This window comes from Diadema setosum, chromosome 8 (genome assembly GCF_964275005.1).
Source record: "Diadema setosum chromosome 8, eeDiaSeto1, whole genome shotgun sequence".
Classification (NCBI taxonomy): Eukaryota; Metazoa; Echinodermata; class Echinoidea; order Diadematoida; family Diadematidae; genus Diadema; species Diadema setosum.
Window position 1 is genome coordinate 19310225 of NC_092692.1, and position 24389 is coordinate 19334613.

At 37.7% G+C, this 24389-nt stretch overlaps 1 pseudogene; it reads right to left on the reverse strand.

The window, feature by feature from the left end:
• Positions 1–1394: 1394 nt before the first annotated feature.
• Positions 1395–20805, reverse strand: LOC140232283 (uncharacterized; annotated as a pseudogene).
• Between the last annotated feature and the right edge of the window lie 3584 nt (positions 20806–24389).

The window sequence follows — 24389 nt, forward strand, 5'->3', positions numbered from 1 at the left end:
TCAGTGGTTCAAATTTGTTGTTATATCAGATCATGTTCAATATAATGAACATTTATTCAATACACGCCTACCACGTTCAGACTGAATTAAGATTTTGTCTGCTCTGACATTACCGAATCTTTTGCCACTGTAAACAGCAAACTTGACAAATTCATTTCAAGTATATAGTCGGTCGCATTTAAAGGTACTAGCCCACATTTGCAAACCCACGAAAATCAAAACTGCATAAAACAGGTCCAATATGACTTCAAGTACAAGTTATAACAGTAACATACCTCACCTGTCGCTCTTTGTCTATACTATTCGATAAAAGAGAGAAAATCATCGTTTTAAAATCAATTTTCAAACCGGGTCAACCTGACCCAAAATCGAATTACGAGCGCGGGCTATAGCTACGTACATTGTACATGTATTAAACACGTACGTGGACCGGAGCTAGCGAGCGTTATACGCATGCATACGGATTACGGTGCATTTTCATTTATTTTTATGAAAGTAATGGACTAATTGGAACGAAATTTTGCACAGGTGTTACTGCAATCATACCCAAACTCCATGCTAACTATGAGACCAATTGCTGCAGGTTTACAAATGTGGGCTAATGCCTTTAAGAAAGGACATATAAATCTGCAGATATCGTCGCGTAGAAAATGTACAAACTCAACATATTGGATTTGAATGACGGCGAAATATTTTCTGCTACTTTTCTTCTGTAACAATACATCTCTCGGTCGCACACATCACAGACAGAACTAAAGTACAACACCCATTGCCATGATTACATACTATCCTGACATATTTTTTTTTTTCTCCAAATCGATCTATGATACCTTTAACCATGCAATATGAAATGTTGAATTATTTTCCATTAGATACATACTCCCCCCCCCCAAAAAAAAGGAAGCAAAAAGAAACAAAATACAATAGTGTTCCCCCAACACTCCATCCTCAACACAATAAAAGTTCAGTTACATGCAAACATTCTCATTTTGATTTTTTTTTCTTTTAAACGCAAGCTGTAACACAATGTGTTGCAGTGTAATTGTGATATGAAACGTTTTCAATATCGTCTGCTACTTTTCTCTTTTAAAAAACAATTTTTCATCAGAGTTTATTTGCATTTAGCAAAAGAAATTTCGATCTTACTAATCCTCATTCGTTAAACAAAATTATGAACAGTATTGCAAAATCATTCTATTTACTTGTACTACGTGACAGTATGTTATGAAATGAAACAAAATCTGATAAATTCACAGCAATTACAAGTGCCATGTAACATTTGGTGTAATCCAAACTATGCATTGTTATAATACAGTGTGCATTTTTTTTAATTGATATTTGCATCTTAACTGCTACGCAGTAGCCATAATAAATTCTGATTGGCAAGTGGATTTCGGTTTTCCATCACTCTCATGAAACAAAAGAATAATGAGTCTGTGTTTCTAAGTAAAAATTAGTGTATTTATTGTGAAATTATAGAGGAGTTATATTTTTGATTGGGCATTATTGGAAAATAGGTCAGAAATAAACTAAAGCCGACCATGCAGTAAATCCTTTGTGAAATACATTGTAAGTGAAAGGTGAATAGCTGTAATAACAGTACATTACACAGTATTACACAAACATAGAAAAGATATTCATGTCAGCTGGTGTGCCGAACATCAGTATAACAATATACGTTGAACATTGTACATTCGCGTTCAATAATTCATCTTTGCGCTTTGAATGTATTTGTTGTTTAGCACAATATATCGGGTATATCACTTGAAATTATGATAGTACCACACTCTCATGCTTGAAACTTGCAAAGGCATGAAAGAGAAACAAATCAGCTGTTCCACGACATCATTTTGGAAATGGATCTGTGATTCAACCCGCACGGTTATCAACATGTTATGTCTTTGTGGCATGCAAAACATGTGAAAACATGAAGAATTTGTATGTATATATCCAATACTACTTTAGTATCCAAAAACAAATTGTCTCGGTAATGGTTGTTAACAACTCATTGGTTATGTCTGTTTTATTTTCATTGAGCTGTGTCTAACACCATTTCATTCTTTTAAAGGACCTACACCAGATCGGGTGAATATATGATATTTATGCCTACTCAAATGTTGTCCTTCATCTGTTGGTACAACTGCAAAGAAAACATAGCATTCATTTCTCTTCCTGCACGAAAGCAATGGTAGTAGCGATCTTTCTGTTTACTTTTGCCCGGTCTGCTGCCATTCCAACTCGTCTTTGTGATTTCTTCTTGCGCAAAGGTAGATCTCGTGCAGCCTTTACCCTTTTACTCTGGCTCTGGGTGATCTTTCTTTTGAATCTGACACTGTGCACAACAGGGGCAGGGACTAAGCCTTCATCTGTGTTCATCATGTCCTGTAGTGTCATTACGAGTGCTGTTGGATGATCATCTGCATACTGCAGGATTGCTACATTGTCGCACATGTACGACATGTCCTTGATAAGGTCCAGTTTCTCTCTGCATCTGAGAGCAATCCGCTTCGTGGCTGATTTTCGGTCCATCCTTCCTTCCAAAGGCTCTAGTGAGCACTGCGAATCGACTGGAGGCACCGCATGATGCACGTCAGGTTCAAGAGTCATCCCAATGTAAGATGTTACTTCCTTGTCGAGGGTGAAAAATGGTGACTCTCTGAACATCTCAGGCAATTGCAACCAATTTGCTCCTTGCCCATGTAGAAGAACGGCAAACATATGCTTACATGGAAGGTGTGACCACGACCATATTAAGCACAGCTCGGGAGCCCACTCTCGGTCTTCAGGTAGACATCATACATCTTCTTTTTGGAGAAGACCTCACTCTTCACCTGCAATATCATGAGAGTCATTGCACACACAAAATACACATCAGTCTTCATGTTTGTTTGTTTTCTTCAGATTCGTCATTGTTCATGCGTTCATTGCAAATATAGATTATATTTGAACATTGTTTCTTGGTATTAGTCTCTGAAAACTATACATTCAATGGTATGTGTGCATTTTTCGAGATTAAGAGAAATGATTGAAACAGGTACGATTTGAACATGCCATCTGCTACTTCCTTTGGAACAGTCTACATTTCTCACATGATATAGTATGAAAATGAGCTGGGACCAGCTACACCATGTCACTTGGGACAAGACAATGGAGCGTGCTAATCGGTATAGATGAAAGACAATGAAATAGAAGAAATAGGACCCCAATGTCTTGTGCACGATATAGATAATACTAAGTGCAAAGAAATGATAGGGAGGATGTCTCTGTAGGTATCTATAAGCAGGTCTACAGTTATGCAATTGACTCATTTTCGATTTATAGTTATCGCAGAATTAAAGAAGACATGAATGTTCACGCACACAAAGAACAATGCATAGACATACACCCAAATCATGATAAACATGCCTGATAATGATTGTCTGATATCTTTAGAACATCATCTTTTTCAAGGGTGTTTGCCATCTCCACTTTCTTCATGCAGTGCTTTATGAAGCCAGCTGGTCTGTCCTTCAGGTACTCTGGTATTGCCTCACTGTAACTTCTTCCCAGGCATCCCATTGCGCTCACATTCTCCTTGATGTATCTGTATTATATGAAATGCGATCAAAAGCACAAATGGTACATTATTCTTATTATGAAGACTTCAATGCTAATATTTCCAATCAAACTGAAAATATTGATAGTGAATATTTTCCAGCATAATGAAGGCTTACGCAGTTACTCTCAAATGTTTGCCAAACAAACTGAAAATGGGGCCACTCACATTTGGGCAAAAATACATCTCCACGAAAGAAGCTATGCGATCATTCACTTTCACACTTGAGTCAGCAATTCACGCCGCGAGTATTCAATTCCGTCGGAAGGCGATGGAGCGGCTTTTATACGAGCATCCAAATTTCCATTTCCCCTTCACAAGAACATTTAAAGGGATTGTACAGTATTGATGGAGATGAAAATTGGGCTTTATACCAAGAAAACACAAATAGAACAGTACAGAACATACGATTTTAAGAGGAATTCAAAGTTCATCTTAAATATCTGAAACATCAAAAAACAAAGTATAACAAAACAATCGTAATGTGGGTTCCACACTTTATTAGGATCGCTCTATTTTGGATATCTTTGCCATTTCAAAATCAATTTTCATCAAATAAACGTTGAAATCTTCATGGAATTACATGCTCTTTCATATTTCGTAAGAAGTTTCTCAATATCTCACACACACACACACACACACACACACACAAAATGATAGAAACCTTAAGTTAAGTCTCAACCAAACCTATACAAGCCCTTTAATTACCAATCGAGTTCATCCATTGAAGTTTAGATTGAAAGGAATAGCGGCCGGATTGCCAGCGGCAGAAGATGTTGACGTGATAAATGGCGAGCGCATGTCACACAAAAATGCGTAACATCTACTAATTCACAGAGAGAAACAGAAAAAGAAAAGAAAATCATATATATCGGTGCAGACACATGTTCTGATTGCCAATGAATAAAACCACTAACTGCGCTGAGATCTGCTCTCCTTTATTCATTTGAAATACCAGTTTGCTTAGCATCCTTATAAGTGTCACAATAGTCTATACTTTTCCCAAAAAGAAAACCCATGGCATATTTGGGAAGAACCAAACATCAGCGACATGTCATAACAAAGAAATCAGGTACTGCGTGGTATTCTCATCAAAGGCAATGATGCTGTGTTGCACCCTATGGCAGTGAAAATGAACAGGCTGGAATGTAATTTCACGAATAATTACGCATGTACCTATCCCCCCCCCCAAAAAAAAAAAAAAAAAAAAAAAAGAAAAGAAAAGAAAACCAACAACAACCAAGCAACCAAGGAACCAACCAACAAGCAAACACCCCCCCCCAAAAAAAAAAACAAAACAACAACAACAAACAAACATGAAAATATAATACACACGACTTTTTAAAGCGTTAACGATGAAGTAAAACACACAATCATTTACGTACAAATTGTGGGGTGAAACTGTAATTGATATCAAGCCTATTCCATTACTCCCAAGAAAAACAGGTTGCGTCTATCGCGATATTGAATGACATCTTCGCGAAGTTGGAAAACTTTATACGGATTTGATTGACAATGTTTCAGATTTGATTGAAGTGATTGCAGATTCAGTTCATCGCAAAATGAATGTGAACGTCAATACGTCCGTGTTAATGTCCACCCCCCCCCAGCAATCCCTAAATTTAGTGATATGAAATGCCATTTTCACTGGGACATTAACCGCATAAACTCATAGAACTGCTTCAATACTGCACATGCCTTCAAGATTTTGACTGTATGCAGGCACTGCAGTTATTGGAAATTAGATCACTCATGTGTATGAACTGGGATTGCTTGAAGGAGGAAGGTGGGAATAGCAGTACAATATTGAGCACCCGTATATGAACAGACTCAAGTCCAGAAGTAAATATATACATATACATTAAAAGATCTTGTTGCAGTAGAATAGGTGCAATGATTACAAATCTTTTCAGTTCGGCTCAGTTTCTCTTTTCATGAATTACAGTTAAAGTTGGTTATGTGAAATCCATTCAGATCATCAAATTGAATTTGGTTTTACACTTGTGGTGATTTCTTTTTCGTTAGTAAGTTGATATTGTTATACACGTCCAAACACAATCTTCAAGTGATTCCTGAGGTCACTTCAAAATTAGTGAAAATACACATTTTCACTAATAATTCACTCAAATTTCACTTTGAACTTACTCTCTCTCTCTCTCTCTGTTATCTACTTCTTCAATAGTGAACATTTACACTTGTTATTACAGACATTACCTATTAATCGTGGAGTTCCCTAGATAGTATACACTTACCCGTGATTAACAAAAACAAGCAAGCAAAGAAAATCCAAACAAACGAGAAAAAGGTGTACACAAACGTAATATTCATCTTTTCACAAACAAGAAAAACATATGAATTATTCCTCATACTTTTGCATCATTGCTGGAAGATATTCCGTCAGCAGGCAGTGCAACATGCCACATACGCTCGAATCTTTCCTTTTCTCCAGGAAGGCATACTTGAATACCTTGTTCTGAGCTTCAAGTCCGTTGTTGGTGTTTACTTGGATGCCTTCATTGTTCCTGTAGGCCCACACCCACCGCTGTAAAATTAGTACAAAGAAACAGAAAAAGAAAGGAATGAAAGACAATCAAAGTGTTCGCGTGTACTACTGTAATCCTCTAGTTCTGACTGCATTTTTAATGGTAAACCATCTTTGCTCATGTTTTCTTGCATGGAAATAATTCATCTCACAAATACTGGTGAATTACCATCTAACATCCAATATTTGTGATGTAATTGTTTTCCATATTTAACACATTTCCCTTGGTCATCTTTGCACATTTCCCGACGTTTGCATGTTTCCAGGCGAAACCTGCATGCATTTCCCGGCATTTGCACATTCCAAGCTCCAAAGATCCTCCCCCACCTTCATCCACCACGAAAGAAAACTGGCGAAAGATGCTGACTCATCATGGCTCGCCTAGAGTGTCAGAAAATGGGAGGGCTGTGGAGCCGGGAAATGTGCAAACGCCGGGTAATGTACAAACACCGGGAGATGTGCAAACGTCTCGCCGGGAATTGTGCAAACGCCGGGTAATGTACAAACACCGGGAGATGTGCAAACGTCTCGCCGGGAATTGTGCAAACGCCGGGAAATGTACAAACGTCTTGCCGGGAAATGTGTTAATGCCGGGAAAATGTGCAAACGTCTTGCCGGCAAATGTGCACACGCCGGGAAATGTGCAAATATCTCGCCAGGAAATGTGCAAATTTCATCGATGGGAGATGTTCAAACACGACGCCGGGAAATGTAAAAAAGTTCAGTTTTGCGGGGAAATGTGCAAATGTAGTCGGGAATGGGCAAATCATTTACTCTAGCAATACTGTGTATAAAGATGATCGACAAACTCCATGTCAACATTGCGCATGAACCTTGACAGATTTTTCAACAAAATTGGCAGGTAGCACCATTATGGCAATGGGCCACCTCAATTTATTTAGACTACTCATCCTCCCACCTCCCCCCCCCCCCCGAAAAATGGGTGGGGGGGGGGGGGACCTCAAAGTCCCTGCACTTCTTCCCAGAAATTCTTCTTATATTCTATAACCAAATAAGATAGAGCTTGGTTGGTACTATAAAGACATTGATGACAGTAGTTCAAGTTTAATGACAAATCCAGAGATGCAGAGCACGAGCATGGGGGGGGGGGGGGGGGCTTCAACTCCCCTCCCTACCCGTGTAGCCTCCATTCGGGGAGGTGAAGCTTAAGATTCCTAGATCTCTGGAATTTTTAATCTTCTTCTGTCGAACCAAAAACGATAGAACTACGTTAATGCTATGCAGGGTTACTGAAAGTTCAGGTGTGATAATGGCGGATCCAGGGGTGCCCTGATAGGGAGGTGGGGTGTGAGGCGGATGAGGGAGGGGGTTTTCCACATTGTTCTTTAAAAATCTCTACGAATTTTCACTTACACTGTACTTTGATGTTGAGTTGTTAAAATTATCCCCTCCCTCCCCACCCCCACCCCTCCCCGCCGAAGAGGAGGGGAGTTAGGGGTGGGTGAGTTGAAGCCTCACAGTTCCTGAACTCTTAATTTTTATATTTATCTACTGTAGATTTGAAAAAGAACAAATGCAGTGCTATGAAGACCTTAAGGACTGAAATCTCATGTTTGATTATGGCGGGTGCAGCTAGGGATGCTCTGATAGGGGATGGGTCGGGTGAAGGGATGAGGGACATTTTCCAAATTTTCTCCCTCTTCTTGAAAAAATCTTTGACAAATTTTCACCTTCCCAACCCCAAAGGTGGGAGGAGTTTGAGCCCCCCCCCCCCCACCCCCATCTCATCCCCTCAGTAGGGACCGAGACAAGAGGGTGGGGTCGTCTGGGTGAAATTCAGAATTTCAGGTATTTCTTGAAAACCCTACGCACGACAAAAGGAATACATAATCAAATTTGAAGAAATTTTCTGTAAAACTAAGATGAACAGAAATCAATTTTATCACAAATTGGGAAGGTTGATCTCCTTTGATGTTTACGTGCAATAGCTGATTGGTCTTCAGTAAACAGCCTCTCAATCAATGAAAAAAAAAATGAATTACTACATATATGTTCACGTTTCAGGACAAGAAGTTTGCTTCCTCCGATAACTTTCAATGAGTCTATTCTTCGTCCTATTACATGTGCACGCAATTTAGGCATGTTAGGGGTTCTTTTTGATGATCAACTGCATTTGACCGATCATATTAACAGTATATGTTGTACAGCATCATTTGGACTACAAAGAATTGCTTCAATTATACGTTATCTTGATGAAATTGCGACTAAACGGCTTATACATGCTTTTGTAATGAGTAGAATTGATAATTGTTGTGAATTGTTATATGGTTTGTCAGATTCAATGTTAGGTAGACTGCATCGAATTAAAAATTAAGCTGCAAGATTGGTTACCCGAACTCACACATGTGACTCTATTTCTTCAACATTACACATGTTGCACTGGTTGCCAGTCAAAGATAGGTTAGTTTGCAAGTTACTTGTAATTTCACATAAATGTCAACATCAGTTAGCTCCACATTACTTGCAACAGCTCCTCCAAGAATATCAACCTGTCAGACAACTTCGCTCCAGCACCAAACAATATTCAAAACCGGTTAATGTATCAACTAAGTCATACGGTCAACGACCGTCAACTATCATTTGAATATATAATAATCAACTCCCCAATGATATCAGAGAATGTTCATTATTACATCAGTTCAAGTCTTTATTGAAGTCTCATTTGTTTGTAAAGTAACTTCTATTGTTTTGTAAATTGTTGAATGATGTGTTTAAGTTGATATATATATGTGACCCACTTTGGCAAAATCAGGCTCTTGTCGGCAAAAACCAAAAATGAGTTTTTCATTTCATCTTGTAGAGAATTTTGTCCTCTTTCATATGATACCCAATTTGAAAATTTTGAATAAAATTTGACGAAGTTATGAGAATTTGAAGTTGATAAGGTATGAAAACATGAAACTGAGATAATCGCTTTCAAAGTTCAATGAACTTTCCCCAAAACAGAACAGTTTACATGCTGACACAAACTCCATAGCAACAGTATCTCATATTCAAGCAATCACCCTCAAATATCACACACACACTTCAGACACACTTTACCGTATGATATTAGGAAATTAGTGTTCTTTGTCTTATCAATTTAAAGTAAGAGCCAATTAAAAACAATGAAAAACAAAAGATATTAAAGTGTGCAGCCAAAAACGGCGATAGTTCCCACATTACAATCACTACAACACATTTTCAATATTGCTGAAATCATAAATATCAATTATTAATATTTTGTGTAATTTGTATTTTTGATTACATTGTAGAAATATTAATTGCTTGATTAGCATAATAATGATAAATTTGAGATTAAAATGAAAACAATAGAAAACACAGTTTTTTTAACATCTTTCTCTCTCAAATTGATGTTGTACAGTAGTGAAGCATGTTGTGGTTTCTGTTTCTTTGCCATAGTGCTAGACACAATTAAATGATGTACATGTCTCTCCTTATAATCTAGTTTTTGGCATTAAAAATAAGAAATAGCATATGCACTTAAAGGTACAATACAGCCATAGACCTGGGACAGAATACCACCGTTTCAATGACATTAAAAAAAAGGGTTGACGTCTTCCGCAAGTCTCAAATTAGGTGCAGGCGAATTTCCCAGTTGTCAAGTACTGTTTCTACATGATTTATTAGCTATTGTTGCAAAGGGAAACTTACAGAATTAATATATTTATGAAAAAAATCATAACATAACACAAAAAATTGTTCCTTTCCAACCTGCTAGCACTAATGACCATTGACTCTTAAAGCAAGTGTTTGAAATCTCCTAGGTTGAAACTGATCTAAAATGATACAAAGTTATCAATATGTTTGTATCACATTAACTGTATTACAGGTTGTATGACTGTACTGTACCTTTGAGCATTTCACTCTGTCCACCAAGATGAAAAAGCACAACACAGAAATGCACTTTCATCCAACATTTTCATCCTATCTTTAGACATGTATACACATACAGATTACAAATTGTATACTGATATTTACAATGTAATCTTTATTCTGTCAGTATAACAAACTGTACAATGTTTCCCTTACGTTCATCTGGAAAATTAAACTATCTGTGGAAATATAACAATAGTTCAGCATTACAGAAGTAAAATCATATTTAGATAAATAAAAATATAAAATTTCAGCAAGTATATGTTCTATTATCAATAGTTTAGAAGATGCATACCAATGCACTTGCTGTTCATCTGGGGAAAAAATGAAAATGAAAATGTATAAAAATGCTGACCAGAAAGCAGACTTGAGATTTACTTTTAATTTCAACCAAAGGAAATGTTTAAAAGCACACATGGAAAAATTGTTAAAACGTAGTACAATGTATCTGTAGTGACACCTACTGAGCCTTTGTATGCATTAATTTAATATGGCCAATTATCTTGCAAAATCATGGAATAGTGACTTGCATACATACAGCCTACCTCAAATGAGTGCAAAAAAGTCATGTTTGTATAATTACAACTCTGTTTCACATGAAAATTATATAAAGTGGCTGACAACACATTGGGAAGAAGTACTGTTGTCTATTTGATTCATTCAATTAAAGATAATGGCTTCTGAAAAATATGAATACAGGTAACAACCACTAGAATATGAACTTCATCCAAAGGAAATTATTTTTAATGCTAACAAGCATGCAGGTTACAATGACATTGACGTAACATGCTATGGAATATTGCATTATGAAAGGATAAGAGAAATACTTCTAGAGGCACAAGGAAAAGAAACTGTTATTTCAGCATTACTGACTGTGATTGCCAAAGGACACTGTGATATCTGAGAAATGTTTAAGGAAATAATTATGATTGATATCATCTGATGTGAATTACGTACAGCGGTTGTCTTGAAGGATGATACTGGCTCCACAATAGATCAGATAAAACACAAAGCAACAGAACATATTATTAAGACAGACAAGCATCAGCATGAAATCTTGCGAAGGTTGAGCTTGTACGTCAGTCATGATACAGCATGTTCTGTACCATGGGACAGTCACACACCAAGTCCTTGACGATGAAGTCACTATTTCATTGGAAAGTCCAACACAGGTAAGTCGCTGGTTTATAAACGGTCACCATTTCAGAGAAGAGCTCATTCCAGAACTTTAGCAAAAGTTCAAATTAAATAAAAATAATCGTCAGTTCATGACAGTCTCCAATAATTTCTAAAGATTAAAAAAAAAAAAAAAAAGGGGGGGGGGGGGGGGTTAAAACACAAGGCAAGCCATACCAGATAGCATCTTAATTTGTTTATCCTGGCCTGGGACAACTGGTCTATGAAGTGGATTTCACTGAAGAGCTTGCAGCGGCAAGTCCTCTTCTTCAGTTGAATCACATCCACAAGCGACTCAACATTTTACATCACCTGTTGAATTTTCACCGTGCTGTCATCAATATGTTCACTGAGCGTAACGCTATCCTCATCTTCAGAACGATGCACAGCCTCATCCATGCTCCTGTAGACTGTAAATCCTCACTGCACTTGAGTTCTAATAAATGAGAATTTCAAGATACAATTTTAGCAATGAATACAAATGAACCCCAATTGCATAGAAAATCATGTGCATGCATCTTTATTACGGGTCTGCATTATAAAATACCCTAAGACAAGTTAAGTCGATCACTGTACTGCTGTTTATCTCATCATGCATGCAAGGTTAACATTTCATTTGTTGCAGCCAAACATCATTGGATCTACACGGTAACTTCTACGTGCTACCTTGACATGTATTGCAGTTGTCAAGAAATCACCATTGATTTCGATGGATGGAAATGTAGTAATCTCACCATTTTTTTTTTTTTTGTAAAGAACTAAGCAATTACTTACAATCATGCAGTAATCATGGTGGTGCTATAGCTCGCATACCACGTTTAACTACAAGGCTTATCAATAGAACCGTCAGTGTCTGATCTTGTCATTGGACATTGTATGTTAGTATTATATATTCTTGTTTTGTCAGAGTTTAATACATGCCAACAATAACGCAAGGCTTTGTTTACTTCACTAGCTAAGCGAGATCAGAGTCTGCTGACTATGATGATACTGGAGTGGTCGCATTTGATGAGGGACACTGCCGAATTCAATTCTATTCTGTGATTGTCACTGTAGGCAACATGTCGTGTCAACATGACAATAGAAGAGAATAAAAAATGAGTACATTAAATCAGCGATAATGCGAAAATGACCATCATTCCTTGCTGCATCGTGATGCAGCAATGATTCTTATTTTACTAATAAGAATCACCAAGTCTCGCATGAGCCTCACGATGAAAAAATTACGCCTATCGTTAGATGTACACAAGACTGTGATAAAGTGTGATCGTAAGTGAGTCAGTCAAGCAAGTTGATCAATACATAATGAAACTCACCAGCAGAGTCGTCAGAGTTGTCTTTTGTGGTGGCAAAGTAATCAGAGATGAACTCTTCCGTTTCATCTACGGATATTCTTCAGCAAGTTTCAGCTTTCTTGCATGATTCGGCAACTCTTCAATCAATAGCAAGACGGTCCATTGTTGTACGGTAGTGTTGCGTGCACTCGTGTTCGTGTAATCGGCTTTGCTTCGGTGCCACGCCACGTGGAAAGCTACATGTGGGGCTAACACTGCGATGACCGCACCGCGACGTAAACAGGACCAGCTGTTCAGTGATGTCTTGTTGACCAATGGGCTGGCTTGATTTAGATCACGTGCCTAACGACACGCGTTGTTTACAGTCTTGGCAACAATTTTGCATAAAAGGCGTCTCCTTTAGACAGTCTTTTCATTGGCTGGATTATGGATGACATCACCCTACATTCCATATTTGGAATCTGCAGACCTTGCTCGTTCTAACGATACCTAATGTGTTGGGGTTCGGCTCAACAAAAGACATGAAGGTGTGGATGAAATGATGATAAAATTCGCGTATTTTGCCCAAAATCAGGATGATCAGTGAGATTTTCCGTCAAAATCTGAGTTTGAAAGGCTTCAAAAATCATCTAATTTCTCATATTTTTAATTGTGCTACTGAAATAATTCCAACGGCATATGATTCTTGAGATGTTGCTCAATTCAAACATACCAAAATGTCAATTTGGCCCCTGTGACCCAGATTCACCTTATTTTGCCCGCTGCGCCGTTCGAGCATTGCCGACAAGCGCCTGATTTTGCCAAAGCGGGTCACATATATATATATATGTAATTTCCTTCTTTTATATCTGTGTGTTCTTACATATGAGTCTAACCCCCCAAACCCCAAATTGTCTCAAGGGGGCGACCAATGTTGTACAGAGGCGGATTGTCTGGTCTGTTAGCTTCTCTCTGTACTGGTCGGGGGTTAGGTAATCACATAGACACCAATCATAATAAAATTTACAATACCAAAATTTAAAAGGGACCTAATATTTCTCCACAGGAGTAAGGACAAAATATGAACAGGAGTACAGTTTATATATTTAACTCTAATGCTACTAACAGCATATTTATTCACCGGCCTTCCCGTAGGCCTGAAATAATGAATTGCTCACAAACAATTTCCTTTTTAAAACTCATGACACATTAATAGTTTTTTGCAAATATCTACGGAACGACATTTTGTCACCCTTGCAACACTAATCAATAATACATAATATAACTGAACCTCTCTCTCGCACTCATCTCTTTAATACTCATTAACAGGAGACTCTTTACGACCATTTTACTCTACGGGAGGGGAAGGGGCTTGGTTATTTGGGAAAATGAAATTAGTAGGGGTATGGCCACTTAGCTCGACGTCTTTTTGGTAGACGCATGAAGACCTCCTCCGCATGTCGATGTCGTCATCGCCGATGAGCTGGGGTGTCCAGTCGGAAATCTGCATCTACCACAAACCTGTAAACCGGTTCATCACCAAGGGCGTGGGGAGTCCAGCATCAACACAGTCGCTGTCACTTTACTTTGCCCATGGACCTACAACAATAAGTCCATGCTTTGCCTCAGTCGGACGGAACGCTCCAACCATCATGACCATGACGCCAACCAAACAGTTGTCGCTCGAGTTCATTACACTCTGGCTTTGGGTGAGCCGAATTAAATCATGTGAACAGTCCGATTAACATCATCGGAATGACGCTCACAGTTCTATGTCAGCGAGGTACACAGTGTCAGTGCAGGTTAATAATTAATTTGGAGAGGACATGATGGGCGAAGGAAGGGGGTTTCCAACTCAATTTAGTGGTCTCCAACCAAAAATCTGCTCCTGTCTCCTCAAACAAACAAACAAACAAACAAACAAACAACTCTCAAAGTTCCAAAATACTCTGCAGTTCTTAATTGCTTCTCTACATAATGTGTAGGAGCTCGATCGAATTTTGCTTGCCACTTCTCTCCTCTCATCTCAGTCATTCACCAAGTTTGACACTCACCAACTTTTTTAAACAACTCTCAAACATGCTCTTTTATACCAAATTAACTATTCACATTTTCTTTTCCTACCATTATTTCATTAGTTAAATTTGATCTTTGGGAGTGTCTCCACAAAATAATAAAATCCCATTGGTGAAATGTCCCATTAGCTCCTACCATTATTTCCTATGCAAAATCTGCTGTAGTGTTTCCTGTCAATTTCCTCATAATTATAATTAACGATATCAAACAAGGGGCAGGAGACAAAGAGCCAGTGTCCACATTGCTCACCAATGGTCTCTAATTTGTTTGACTACTTCTTAACACCGGAATCATTGCACATGAAAATTAGGGGGTGAAGCGCCTCCTCACACTAGTTACGTTCAGTTATTTGGGGTGGGGCTCTGGTGCTGAGGATTATGGACCTGTTATGGGGGAGTTAATTGCTAAACTCATAAACTGCCGTCAATCACTCTTCTCTTGGGAAGGGGAATTGACCACGAGAGAACAAAGGAAGTCTGGCAGGAAGCAAAACAAAGGATTTCACCAGGACCTCACTGACTGCATAAACTCAAAGAAGGGGCTGTATAGGGCTGTGTACTTTTGTGTCACCGGGAAATTTTTTGTGCTAGTAGCCACTGGGCTACATGCATAATTTGTCTTTTCTCATTTCTAAAAGACTCAGAGACTTGAATGTAATTTGAGCTCTAGAAAAATGTTTTATAATTATTATTATTTGATGAAATTCATGTCTGCTATAATCGTCACGTGGTGGCTGCCCTCGTCTTAGCCCCCGCTCTGAGGAAAGGGAACAAATTGAACTTGTTGCCGTTTCGAACAAAGTGGGATTCTATTACCCAAGCGATGCTACCACGTTTGGTGAAAATTCGTCAAAGATTTATAAAACAGATGCAGAAAATGTGGAAAATCCCCCTTCTTCCTCTAATTTCCCCCTCCCCCGGATTCACCATAATCAAACGTGACATTTCAGTCACTAACGTCTTCATTAGCACTAACTTTAGCACTAACTTTCTGCCAAGTTTGGTGATAATCTGTAGTGAGATTTATGAAGATGCTGAAAATGTGGACAATGCCTCTCCTCTGCGTCACCCCCCCCCCCCCCCCCCCATTCAGGGCACTCCTCGATCCACTATAATCAAAGATGAAATTTCAGTCATTAATCTCTTCAAAGCACTAACTTTGCTCTATCTTTTTTCGGTTCGGCAGAAGAAGAGGGGAAAAATCCATAGTTCAGGGCCTTTGAGACTTCAACCCATCCTCCTCCTTCGGTGACGGTGTGTGTGAGTGGGGGGGGGGGGGGGGACTCATTTTAAGAAATTACGACCATATCACTGTTAAGATGCTATCTGCCAAATCTGGTGAAAATTCGTTGTGAGGTTTACAAGAAATGTTGAAAATGTTAGGATAAAGGACAAAATGGTCGCTATAGACAGGTGGTGGCTGAGACATGGGATAAAGGTAGTAATGATTCATCCACATGTTTGATTGAGAGTATCTGTCCCATCTGTACTTAATATAGGTGAAATGAACATTTGCACATTGACCGGCGTCACGTTTACACATTTCCCGTTGATGAAATTTAGAGATTTGCACATTTCCCGGCAAGACGTTTGCACATTCCCCGGCGTTTGCGCATTTCCCGGCGTTTGCGCATTTCCCGGTATTTGCACATTTCCCGGCTCCACAAGGGCCTATCAACGCCAATATTGTGCTGTTCATCTATATGAAAAACATAATTGCTCTTTTTTTATCTTTCAATTTTTTTTATTAAAGAACATCAAACAAAATTACAGAGATCAAAAACATGATTATAATTGCTCTTCATGAACGCGGTTATGCATGCTTGCTTAGATTTTATTGCTTTTGTTTTTCCTATAATAAAAACAATGTTTAAGTTACAGAATGATACTCACCCTACTGTGTGGGATCCATTGCTTGGAAAACCAGGTCTGCAACCTTTTGTTATCCATCCATATCTGCGATGTCTTCAGGGATTCCAGGGCCCTTTCATAGTCTGCTGGTGTCACAGCATGCGCACATTTACGCAACATAGAAAGCAAATTCTCTTTGCAGGCTGCTGGAACACAATTACATGACTTCGCCACCCAGCGGACCCAACTCTGTTCTCGGTGGAAATCACACAAAAAGACATGACACCCTGAAGATTGAAACACATAGTAACAATAATATGTTTCACTTATTGACATTAGACCTGCATCTGAAAAATCTTGCTGTTGCTGAATGTAACGATATACGTTAGCACATCGCACATTCACTTGCTGATCGTTTCTTCGTATGTATTTAATTTTCAGGCAGACGGACTTTGCGGTTAGGAGATGACAACGAAAAAACGAGTCGTTACAGTTTGTGCTGTAGGGCCAACAACAATGTCTATTTTTACAACTATTTCAACTAGTCACATTGAATACTGAATCATGTGATATTAAAGGGAGTGCCTAGTAACTGGTCAGTGGGAATCACTGGGAAGGCTGGGGGATGATTGTTCGAATCTTTGTTGGATTCATTTTAGAGTACATTATGTCTATTGTTGTGTGATAATTAATTGCTTCAGAATGGTCTCATATTCTAGTAATGTGCACTTCAGTGGTTCCAGGCTAGCATGCCTGTACACTGACGGGACATTAAACTGCTTATTACAGGAACACGCGACCGTTCTGAAGCAAATTATTTTCACACAACAATACATTATATAATATACTCTTTAACGAATCCTTCAAGAATTCGAACAATCATCCCCCAGCATTCCCACTGATAAATGCTGATCAGTTACTCGCCATCTCCTTTAACAAAGCATGATGTATACGTGGGAAATGCAAATCACACGTTTTTTACAGCATAAGGATAGTATCAAATAACTTCTCTCTTCTCATAGAGTACACTGATATACGAATGATATTTGGAAAACTAAAATATGATAGCACAAACAATAACCATTGTATTATATTATATTTGCATTAAATATTCAAAACGTTTCGCAACGTCGCGTCGGACGTTACGAGGATTTGAAATTTCGCTTTTTTTTTTTTCATGTGAAAACGTTGCATATGTCATATACATCATGCCTGAAGGCAAAACAATGACCCTCATCATTTCACAAAACTATGTATAGACACATTCATTTGATATCGACACCCTGACATACCTCCCAAGAGGCCTTGATCAGGAGGAAATAGATTACATGTACTAAGTCTGGTGAGATGAAATTCCCATATAGGCCTATCACAAAAATATATGCTATAATGTCCTTGATGTGCATTGCTTCAGTTTCTTGATGAGACAGAAAAGGTACGCATGATTTCTTCTTTTTTTTTCTTTTCTCAACTAGACATTATTGCCTATTGTATGCATACCTAAAAAAAAAAAAATGATTACAAAATTATATGCTATATACATGCAATTATCATATAAAAGCGTTTCCTTTTTTTTTGGGGGGGGGGGGAAAGGAGGGTTATGGATCTGTATGGATCATGTAGCTCATGTTTGTAAAATTATTTAACGTAATATTGGCGTCATTGATAGGTTTAAACTGTTTCTTCCCCAACACTCTTTACTTATACTGTTTTCGTCTTTGATATTATACCTTGTTTGAATTACGGAATTTCAGCATGAGGAAACACGCATCAAATATTATTAGATAGGGTTTTATTGTTACAAAAGAAGGCACTTCGAATCATTTGTAATGCCGCTCCTTGCTCTCATACAGCTCTTGTTTTTTGAAAGTAAGATTCTGGAAAATGAAGATTTGTTATTATTTCATTTAAGACAATTTATGTATAATTATAATAGCAATTGTCTTCGCGTTATTTGATGTTATGTTTCCTCGTATCCTGACATACCATAGTTACCCAACAAGACAGTCTAATGAATTTCATTTGACCCTCCTTAGAACTGTGTTACCTCACCAGACATGTATTCATACAGGTGCAAGATTCTGGAACACCCTTTGTCCAGACATAAAAAATGATCCTTCTTTGTATTCGTTTAAAAAAAATATTGAAATCATTCCTCCCTAAGTGTTATGATGTAACAGAAAGAAACTAAGTTTGTTTGTTAATTTTGATAGCATGTAGGTTTTTAAGCACCATGATCCCATTGATTCTTCATAGGTATGTCAGGTCGCGTCTTTTGCGGCATTCCTCATCACATCCCTTGTTTATTTAGGTGCACACTTGTATACTATTACACGTGATCTCACAGAACAGATGATATGTTCTGCTATCAGCAATTCCTTACAATTATATTGTATAATATATCACTTTCTCGTCGCTTTCAGCGCTCTACACTTCATGATAATCTGTATCTATTAAAAAGAATACGATATTTCATTACTCAGAAAACAGCTGCATTATTTTACAAATCTGTTATTCAAGCTCATTTTGATAACTGTTCTGTGGTGCGGGGAAACCCCAACAAAACACATATTAGATAAGTTGCAATCTCTGCAAAACCGATCCTTGAGGGCAGTGTTGAAGGTGAACCAGTTATTCCCAAGTAGATCATTGTATTCCTCATTAAAACTAGATCGATTGCAAATTCGCAGATCAAAGCATTTAGCTCAAGTTATGTATCGATGTGTTCATCATACTGCCCCTCAGTATCTGAATGAACTCTTCACAGTACGTCAATCACATTAAGCCACAAGGTCGGGCGACATGCAATTGAACATTACACGCCCTGAAACAGATTATGGTAAAAGATGTTTTGTATATAAAGGTGCTTCTTTATGGAATGATGTAGTTCGACATATTTCTTCTGATATTTCCCTTGATACATTCAAAAAACAACTACATGAATATATAAAATAATTATGAATATAGGATGCGTAACCGGATGGAGTTTAAACCATTTTTTTTTTCACTCATCAATTCACAGTCAAAATATCTCAGCAATACCGATTCTCTTCTGTATTTGAAATTCAGTGTCACATTCCCTTATTTTTTGTTTTTTTATGTCGTAATCTAAGGCCCTGTAGATTTTTTTTTTCCTTTTTCTTTTTTTGTGTCTGAAACAAGCTATCATGGTGCTTATACCTTGTTTCTTGTTCTTTGCATATTATGTGATGTATATCCTTGTCGTACTGTATGTATAATGTTTGCATTTTTAACCTGTATGTGTGGACCCCTCTGAAAACCAGCCTTTGGCTGACGAGGGTGTTCCACCCCATGAGTGGAAAATAAAAATTGAATTGAATTGATTGAATGATATGGCTAATAGATTCTGTTGATTTGATCTTGAATGTATCGATTGATCTAGGCTTTTTGTTTTTGTCTCTTTAGTCGTCTCTTTACTTCTATTTCTGTTCCCCCCCCCCCCCTTTCCACTTCCATATTTTTTTTTTTTCATCCCGCAAATGTGTAGTTAAGTTTTCACCTAATTTTTTTCTCCTGTGAGGTGCCCAAATTGTACAAGCATAGTCTTTTGAGTGGGTACCTCCACTTTTTGCAGGATGTAAAAATATGTTAGTATGAAAAATGCCTCATTTTGAAATGACATACTGACAAACGTTTCCCTTTGCTGTCTATGTATCATTCGTTCAAACGCATGTCGAATTTATAATTTTGTGCATTCTGTTGAAAGAATTGAAAATAAAACCTTTGAATTGAATCAAATGGATGAGTGAAAATGGTAACTCTGGAGTGCAACTAGTTTCAGGGAGCTTAACAGCAAATGAATGATCCTGTATACCATCATAGTCATTAAAACATATGAAACATACGGTCATGGGCAATGGATGAAAACATGTGTTTATGTAATAGAACATCAGCACCATTGTGCTGATTTGCTTCCTTGAAATTGCTCTAAGATTATAAGTATGATGGTATAGCGACAATGCGCAATCCCCTTCGCGTCTTTCGCGAAATGAATTACCGCTTCATGACGTTGGAACAAACCTCTCTTCGACCAATCTTAGTGACTACTTTTTAGATTTGATTTACATGAACACAAGTTCGACTGACTGAAAATGTATTTGAATGACAAAAGAACCGGTTATGGATAAAACCCTCGAAGTGAATAGACGCAGTATTAATTTTGCATGACGACCTCACGAAAGAGACCGTAATATCCTACATCTTAAATCAGAGTAACTTCTAACATGACTGGAACGTTCCATAACGGATTTATACATTTTCCGCAACGACGTTATCTACATTATCTACTCTACCTGGAAAGGTCTCTTCAATTGCTCGTATCTCCCGTTCCGAGAAATCTGTCATGAAATGTCTCGGAGTCCAAGGCCTTTCGTCTTCCAGCATCCACTGCTGAATAGTTCGGAGTCCCTCCTGAATGGCTGCAACTGTCTCGAACTGGACGACGAATTGTCCTGCGACGCTATATCCAAAGTTTGTTTTCACAGCCAAGAAGAACATGGGAAGCTCGTATCTCGTTGTCTTATATGTGGCATCCAAAAGGCAAAGGGTATTGCCGTATCTAACATTAAGAAAATATAAATTTTGAATTCAAATTGGCTATCATGAAACTCAATATGCATGGTTACTTTGGATTCTATGTATTTTTTATTTTGTTCAAAATGAAGTTTCAAAAACAAGATGAAAATACAAATCTGAAGTTGATATACTACTTACGGTAGAAAAAACATGGCTATCATAAATTCAGCATGTGGAATTAACTTTGGCTACATTGACCCAAAAATGATTGACGCTTTCAGTAATGTATTAGGCATTAATGTGTTTTTCCTTCTTTTATGTACTAGGAAATTAAGTGCATTGTACAATTTGAAAGTCCTATGAAATTACTATGATTAAGGAGATGTTAATTACGACAACTTTGCGATGTTTTGTGCTGTTAGGAGTAATGGGATACGGGCATAGGAATAAACACGTTTTCACACTATAGCTTTGTATGAAATTAATAATAAATTTCAAGAAAAAGAAAGCTATATACAAAATCAAGAAGTAACCAAAAAAAAAAAAAAAAAAAACCAATTAGGGTAATTATTAATCATCCCCACCCCCTCCCTTAAGATAGGGGGAAAAATACCCCCGGCTCCAAACTTATAGTTAGTGACAACGTTGTACTAAATTTTAGTGTTATAAGGTTTAGGCTATAAGGGCTTGAGGTTGGGTAAAGTTTAGGATTAGGTTCAGGATTCTAAGACCAGGGTTAGGGTTTTTTGAAGGATCTTGGGTAATTCTCCAAGGTATAATTGACCTAGAAAAAAAAAAGAGATAGAGAGAGAGAGAAGAACAAAACATAGAAATATGTCCTGCATGTGCAGTGATTTAAGTTTTGAATCCCTAAGCATGAAAATCTTCATCAATATTATTGTTCACGACATTATTTATAACAGCATCCATCAAAGGACTGAAGAATATAGTAACGGGTACATGTATGAAGAAACACGTTGTTGCGATAGAGAAGGAACGAAATTTATTGCAGTAGGGACTGTATACATTGGAATAAATATCAACAAGGAAGGACATAGTTGCAGAGTGGTGATTTCCCATCACTCAACAATAGTGTAAGTATCTAAACAGGATCTGTACATGCAGATATTAAATAACCTTTGGAGAAGGTGTCTTTGATACTCGGTTTGATGGCAGAAGAAGAATGTTGCTTTCTCTTCTTTCTTTGGTATTGGAAGGACTTCATCTTCGTCATTCATGTCGTCAGCATTCAATGACTGCTCAACATCTGTAATGCAGAATATAGATATTACAAAATGAGAAGATAGGTGTACTTTAAATGCAAATCAAATTACAGACAATGACTAAATGGAAACTACAAATTTATGCAATGCAGAAGTACTTCCTTTGCAAGCCCACCAAACACCAATATCATATTTAAGTCCTCCCATTACATTGAATATGAATAATACATGTACCAGAAACGTTAAACATAAGGTCTGTATTTAAAAATGGCGTGCTGCAGGAATTGAGTCATCTTGAAACTTGCACTGTGGTTGAAAAGTTATAAATAAGTAATTACTTGTTGACGGTCAATAACACTCTCGTTCAAAGGGCATCCCTCACATCTTTTTTTATACCAATGTAAACATTTTGGAATTTACCACAATTTGTTTTGTTTTTGTTTTTGTTCGTGATTGCTAGTTTGTTTACTTGTTTGTTTGTTTGTTTGTTTGTTTGTTTGTTTGGTTTGTTTGGTTGGTTGGTTGGTTTGTTCTTTCTTCTTCTTTTTTTTTGGAGGGGGGGGGGGTGTAAATTAGGCACCTTGTGCAGTTGTTTCCGCTGTCGGTTCAGATGTTTCAAGCACAAGCTTGTACTTATCCCTTGGATTCTGTGTCCTCCACTCCTCGACTTGTTTTTGTAGGTTTTCTTGATCCAGTTTGGCATATCTAGTCAATTGAATGAATGAATGAATGAATGAATGAGTGAATGAATGCACGCATGCATGCATGCATATACGGATCAATCAAATAATCAACCAATCAATCAATCCATACGTAAGTACATACATTGTATACATTCATACCTACTTACATACATACATACATAACTGATTTACCCAAAATCTTAATAAAATTGTTTTTTACACTCAGGTCAGTTTTCTCCTTAGCCCAGGACAAGAGCTTAGAACGGGATTTATTGGCGAGTGTAAAAAGCTGAAAAAATTGATACGGACTAACGATAGTCCTGGGTCAGAGAAAGTAAGGGGTTAAGAAACAAAAGTGTAAAAAGGGCTTTGGAGTGTGTTTTGACCATAGAGCTGTATTGAACATGGAAGCGCACATCACAAGTGTGTGTAAATCATCATACCATATGATATATAATCGTAGACGTATTACGACATATTTTGATGAGAACAGTATGAAAATGATCGTACAAGCATGCATTGTCAGTAAATTGGATTATTGTAACGTGTTATTATATGGACTCCCTGATTCTCAAGTTGGGCGCCCGCAGCGATTCCAAAACTCCTGCGCAATGCTTATCTGTAACAAACCCAGGTTTTCAAGGATTACTTCTCTTCTGAAAGACTTACACTGGCTTCCGATTCGTTAACGAGTATTGTTTAAGATTTTATTGATTGTATATAGATCACTCATCGGTCAAGCCCCCAGGTACATATCCGAATCATTAGTATTCAAATCTTATAGACACACTCACAATTTGCGCAGTTCTAAGGACACTCTACTTTTACAAATTCCAACATGTAAAACAAAAGTAACTACTGGGAGACAGAGCATTTGCCTGTGCAGCTCCCAAACTCTGGAATGATCTTCCATTAGAAGTCCGGAAATGCCCAACCGTAGCTGTCTTTAAATCACGGCTCCAAACACATCTTTTCATTTAATTGTTCATTATTATCAAGCACATCAGAAGCTTTTGCAGCGCAGAAGAATATATGTTTATAGGTTTTGCGCTTTATAAATTGATATATTATATATAAAAAAAAAAGGAGTAATGTCTGACTTTATAGGTGGAGAGCAAGGAACCTCTCTCCACGTTCCTACCATCAGGCAGATCCGGGTCACTACGATAAAATCAGCAGAGAAGGGAATCAACCAGTTAGTGTGTGTGTATAGATGTATGTTTACGTTTGTGTGTGCATTTATGAGTGCCATTTCATATCTCCTTTGCTATGTCAGGAAATATTTCCGCGCACACACGCCCTTTGAAATATATGCTGTCACATCCGCCTTTGTTCTTGTGTTCGCACAGGCGTGACGTCCCTTTTGTTAAAACGCAAGCAATTGCTTGTGGAGGGCAAGCAGAAGGTACAAGCAAAAGGTTTATAGATTTAAGCAATTGCTTGAGTTAGACCTTCTGCTTGACGAACTTGTGCTTTTGCTTAAAGCAATTGCTTGTTTCATGCATTGTGCCCATACACGTGGCTTGTTTACTTCTAC